At 91.5% G+C, this 6,000-nt stretch overlaps 1 protein-coding gene across 1 annotated transcript in view; it reads left to right on the top strand.

The window, feature by feature from the left end:
* The window catches only part of LOC121271929 (40S ribosomal protein S27-like), a 48,149-nt gene that overhangs the window by 269 nt on the left and 41,880 nt on the right, over positions 1–6,000 (top strand). The window lies entirely within an intron of this gene.

The following is a 6,000-nucleotide window of genomic DNA, read 5'->3' as shown; positions in this document are numbered from 1 at the left end:
CACACCAACAAAAAAACAACAAAAAACCCAACAAAAAAAAACACCCCCCACAAACAAAAAAAAAAAAAAAAAACAAAACCCAAAACCACCAAAAAAAAAAAAAAAACAAAAAACAAAACCCAAAAAAAAACCCCCACACCCCCCCCCCCCCCCCCCCCCCCCCCCCCCCCCCCCCCCCCCCCCCCCCCCCCCCCCCCCCCCCCCCCCCCCCCCCCCCCCCCCCCCCCCCCCCCCCCCCCCCCCCCCCCCCCCCCCCCCCCCCCCCCCCCCCCCCCCCCCCCCCCCCCCCCCCCCCCCCCCCCCCCCCCCCCCCCCCCCCCCCCCCCCCCCCCCCCCCCCCCCCCCCCCCCCCCCCCCCCCCCCCCCCCCCCCCCCCCCCCCCCCCCCCCCCCCCCCCCCCCCCCCCCCCCCCCCCCCCCCCCCCCCCCCCCCCCCCCCCCCCCCCCCCCCCCCCCCCCCCCCCCCCCCCCCCCCCCCCCCCCCCCCCCCCCCCCCCCCCCCCCCCCCCCCCCCCCCCCCCCCCCCCCCCCCCCCCCCCCCCCCCCCCCCCCCCCCCCCCCCCCCCCCCCCCCCCCCCCCCCCCCCCCCCCCCCCCCCCCCCCCCCCCCCCCCCCCCCCCCCCCCCCCCCCCCCCCCCCCCCCCCCCCCCCCCCCCCCCCCCCCCCCCCCCCCCCCCCCCCCCCCCCCCCCCCCCCCCCCCCCCCCCCCCCCCCCCCCCCCCCCCCCCCCCCCCCCCCCCCCCCCCCCCCCCCCCCCCCCCCCCCCCCCCCCCCCCCCCCCCCCCCCCCCCCCCCCCCCCCCCCCCCCCCCCCCCCCCCCCCCCCCCCCCCCCCCCCCCCCCCCCCCCCCCCCCCCCCCCCCCCCCCCCCCCCCCCCCCCCCCCCCCCCCCCCCCCCCCCCCCCCCCCCCCCCCCCCCCCCCCCCCCCCCCCCCCCCCCCCCCCCCCCCCCCCCCCCCCCCCCCCCCCCCCCCCCCCCCCCCCCCCCCCCCCCCCCCCCCCCCCCCCCCCCCCCCCCCCCCCCCCCCCCCCCCCCCCCCCCCCCCCCCCCCCCCCCCCCCCCCCCCCCCCCCCCCCCCCCCCCCCCCCCCCCCCCCCCCCCCCCCCCCCCCCCCCCCCCCCCCCCCCCCCCCCCCCCCCCCCCCCCCCCCCCCCCCCCCCCCCCCCCCCCCCCCCCCCCCCCCCCCCCCCCCCCCCCCCCCCCCCCCCCCCCCCCCCCCCCCCCCCCCCCCCCCCCCCCCCCCCCCCCCCCCCCCCCCCCCCCCCCCCCCCCTCCCCCCCCCCCCCCCCCCCCCCCCCCCCCCCCCCCCCCCCCCCCCCCCCCCCCCCCCCCCCCCCCCCCCCCCCCCCCCCCCCCCCCCCCCCCCCCCCCCCCCCCCCCCCCCCCCCCCCCCCCCCCCCCCCCCCCCCCCCCCCCCCCCCCCCCCCCCCCCCCCCCCCCCCCCCCCCCCCCCCCCCCCCCCCCCCCCCCCCCCCCCCCCCCCCCCCCCCCCCCCCCCCCCCCCCCCCCCCCCCCCCCCCCCCCCCCCCCCCCCCCCCCCCCCCCCCCCCCCCCCCCCCCCCCCCCCCGCCCCACCCCCCCCCCCCCCCCCCCCCCCCCCCCCCCCCCCCCCCCCCCCCCCCCCCCCCCCCCCCCCCCCCCCCCCCCCCCCCCCCCCCCCCCCCCCCCCCCCCCCCCCCCCCCCCCCCCCCCCCCCCCCCCCCCCCCCCCCCCCCCCCCCCCCCCCCCCCCCCCCCCCCCCCCCCCCCCCCCCCCCCCCCCCCCCCCCCCCCCCCCCCCCCCCCCCCCCCCCCCCCCCCCCCCCCCCCCCCCCCCCCCCCCCCCCCCCCCCCCCCCCCCCCCCCCCCCCCCCCCCCCCCCCCCCCCCCCCCCCCCCCCCCCCCCCCCCCCCCCCCCCCCCCCCCCCCCCCCCCCCCCCCCCCCCCCCCCCCCCCCCCCCCCCCCCCCCCCCCCCCCCCCCCCCCCCCCCCCCCCCCCCCCCCCCCCCCCCCCCCCCCCCCCCCCCCCCCCCCCCCCCCCCCCCCCCCCCCCCCCCCCCCCCCCCCCCCCCCCCCAACCCCCCCCCCCCCCCCCCCCCCCCCCCCCCCCCCCCCCCCCCCCCCCCCCCCCCCCCCCCCCCCCCCCCCCCCCCCCCCCCCCACCCCCCCCCCCCCCCCCCCCCCCCCCCCCCCCCCCCCCCCCCCCCCCGCCCCCCCCCCCCCCCCCCCCCCCCCCCCCCCCCCCCCCCCCCCCCCCCCCCCCCCCCCCCCCCCCCCCCCCCCCCCCCCCCCCCCCCCCCCCCCCCCCCCCCCCCCCCCCCCCCCCCCCCCCCCCCCCCCCCCCCCCCCCCCCCCCCCCCCCCCCCCCCCCCCCCCCCCCCCCCCCCCCCCCCCCCCCCCCCCCCCCCCCCCCCCCCCCCCCCCCCCCCCACCCCCCCCCCCCCCCCCCCCCCCCCCCCCCCCCCCCCCCCCCCCCCCCCCCCCCCCCCCCCCCCCCCCCCCCCCCCCCCCCCCCCCCCCCCCCCCCCCCCCCCCCCCCCCCCCCCCCCCCCCCCCCCCCCCCCCCCCCCCCCCCCCCCCCCCCCCCCCCCCCCCCCCCCCCCCCCCCCCCCCCCCCCCCCCCCCCCCCCCCCCCCCCCCCCCCCCCCCCCCCCCCCCCCCCCCCCCCCCCCCCCCCCCCCCCCCCCCCCCCCCCCCCCCCCCCCCCCCCCCCCCCCCCCCCCCCCCCCCCCCCCCCCCCCCCCCCCCCCCCCCCCCCCCCCCCCCCCCCCCCCCCCCCCCCCCCCCCCCCCCCCCCCCCCCCCCCCCCCCCCCCCCCCCCCCCCCCCCCCCACCCCCCCCCCCCCCCCCCCCCCCCCCCCCCCCCCCCCCCCCCCCCCCCCCCCCCCCCCCCCCCCCCCCCCCCCCCCCCCCCCCCCCCCCCCCCCCCCCCCCCCCCCCCCCCCCCCCCCCCCCCCCCCCCCCCCCCCCCCCCCCCCCCGCCCCCCCCCCCCCCCCCCCCCCCCCCCCCCCCCCCCCCCCCCCCCCCCCCCCCCCCCCCCCCCCCCCCCCCCCCCCCCCCCCCCCCCCCCCCCCCCCCCCCCCCCCCCCCCCCCCCCCCCCCCCCCCCCCCCCCCCCCCCCCCCCCCCCCCCCCCCCCCCCCCCCCCCCCCCCCCCCCCCCCCCCCCCCCCCCCCCCCCCCCCCCCCCCCCCCCCCCCCCCCCCCCCCCCCCCCCCCCCCCCCCCCCCCCCCCCCCCCCCCCCCCCCCCCCCCCCCCCCCCCCCCCCCCCCCCCCCCCCCCCCCCCCCCCCCCCCCCCCCCCCCCCCCCCCCCCCCCCCCCCCCCCCCCCCCCCCCCCCCCCCCCCCCCCCCCCCCCCCCCCCCCCCCCCCCCCCCCCCCCCCCCCCCCCCCCCCCCCCCCCCCCCCCCCCCCCCCCCCCCCCCCCCCCCCCCCCCCCCCCCCCCCCCCCCCCCCCCCCCCCCCCCCCCCCCCCCCCCCCCCCCCCCCCCCCCCCCCCCCCCCCCCCCCCCCCCCCCCCCCCCCCCCCCCCCCCCCCCCCCCCCCCCCCCCCCCCCCCCCCCCCCCCCCCCCCCCCCCCCCCCCCCCCCCCCCCCCCCCCCCCCCCCCCCCCCCCCCACCCCCCCCCCCCCCCCCCCCCCCCCCCCCCCCCCCCCCCCCCCCCCCCCCCCCCACCCCCCCCCCCCCCCCCCCCCCCCCCCCCCCCCCCCCCCCCCCCCCCCCCCCCCCCCCCCCCCCCCCACCCCCCCCCCCCCCCCCCCCCCCCCCCCCCACCCCCCCCCCCCCCCCCCCCCCCCCCCCCCCCCCCCCCCCCCCCCCCCCCCCCCCCCCCCCCCCCCCCCCCCCCCCCCCCCCCCCCCCCCCCCCACCCCCCCCCCCCCCCCCCCCCCCCCCCCCCACCCCACCCCCCCCCCCCCCCCCCCCCCCCCCCCCCCCCCTCCCCCCCCCCCCCCCCCCCCCCCCCCCCCCCCCCCCCCCCCCCCCCCCCCCCCCCCCCCCCCCCCCCCCCCCCCCCCCCCCACCCCCCCCCCCCCCCCCCCCCCCCCCCCCCCCCCCCCCCCCCCCCCCCCCCCCCCCCCCCCCCCCCCCCCCCCCCCCCCCCCCCCCCCCCCCCCCCCCCCCCCCCCCCCCCCCCCCCCCCCCCCCCCCCCCCCCCCCCCCCCCCCCCCCCCCCCCCCCCCCCCCCCCCCCCCCCCCCCCCCCCCCCCCCCCCCCCCCCCCCACCCCCCCCCCCCCCCCCCCCCCCCCCCCCCCCCCCCCCCCCCCCCCCCCCCCCCCCCCCCCCCCCCCCCCCCCCCCCCCCCCCCCCCCCCCCCCCCCCCCCCCCCCCCCCCCCCCCCCCCCCCCCCCCCCCCCCCCCCCCCCCCCCCCCCCCCCCCCCCCCCCCCCCCCCCCCCCCCCCCCCCCCCCCCCCCCCCCCCCCCCCCCCCCCCCGGCCCCCCACCCCCCCCCCCCCCCCCCCCCCCCCCCCCCCCCCCCCCCCCCCCCCCCCCCCCCCCCCCCCCCCCCCCCGCCCCCCCCCCCCCCCCCCCCCCCCCCCCCCCCCCCCCCCCCCCCCCCCCCCCCCCCCCCCCAGGGCCCCCCCCCCCCCCCCCCCCCCGGGAGACAAACCACCCACCCCCCCCACCCCGGGAACACACACACCCCCACCCCCCCCACACCCGGGACACACACACCCCCACCCCCCCCACCCCCGGGACACACACACCCCCCCCACCCCGGGACACACACACCCCCCCCACCCCCGGGACACACACACCTCCACCCCCCCCCCACCCCCGGGACACACACACCCCCACCCCCCCCACCCCCGGGACACACACACCCCCACCCCCCCCCCCACCCCCGGGACACACACACCCCCACCCCCCCCGGGACACACACACCCCCCCCACCCCCCCCACCCCAGGACACACACACCCCCACCCCCGGGACACACACACCCCCACCCCCCCCCACCCCCGGGACACACACACCCCCACCCCCCCCACCCCCGGGACACACACACCCCCACCCCCCCCACCCCCGGGACACACACACCCCCACCTCCCCCACCCCCGGGACACACACACCCCCACCCCCCCCGGGACACACACACCCCCCCCACCCCCCCCACCCCAGGACACACACACCCCCACCCCCGGGACACACACACCCCCACCCCCCCCCACCCCCGGGACACACACACCCCCACCTCCCCCACCCCCGGGACACACACACCCCCACCCCCCCCACCCCCGGGACACACACACCCCCACCCCCCCCCACCCCCGGGACACACACACCCCCACCCCCCCCACCCACGGGACACACACACACCCACACCCCCCCCCCCGGGACACACACACCCCCACCCCCTCCCACCCCGGGACACACACACCCCCACCCACCCCCACCCCCGGGACAGACACAGTGACACACACACCCCGGGACACACACACCCCCAGCCCCCTGGGACAGACACAGTGACACACACACCCCCACCCCCCCGGGACACACACACCCCCACCCCCCCCAGGTACACACACCCCCACCACCCCCAGGCCAGACACAGTGACACACAACCCCACCCCCCGGGACAGACACAGTGACACACACACCCCCACCCCCCGGGGACACACACCCCCCCCAACCCCACCCACCCCAGGACAGACACAGTGACACACACATCCCCACCCCCCCGGGACACACACACCCCCACCCCCCAGGGACACACACACCCCCACCCCCCCAGGACACACACACCCCCACCCTCCCGGGACAGACACAGTGACACACACACCCTCACCCCCCCCAGGACAGACATAGTGACACACAAACCCCCACTCCCCCGGGACAGACACAGTGACACACACACCCTCACCCCCCCCCCCCCCCCCCCGGACAGACACAGTGACACACAAACCCCCCTCCCCCGGGACAGACACAGTGACACACACTCCCCCACCCCCCAGGACAGACACAGTGACACACAAACCCCCACCCCCCCGGGACAGACACAGTGACACACACTCCCCCACCCC

Source organism: Carcharodon carcharias, chromosome 32 (genome assembly GCF_017639515.1).
Source record: "Carcharodon carcharias isolate sCarCar2 chromosome 32, sCarCar2.pri, whole genome shotgun sequence".
Lineage (NCBI taxonomy): Eukaryota > Metazoa > Chordata > Chondrichthyes > Lamniformes > Lamnidae > Carcharodon > Carcharodon carcharias.
This window is presented reverse-complemented; position numbering and strand designations above follow the sequence as displayed.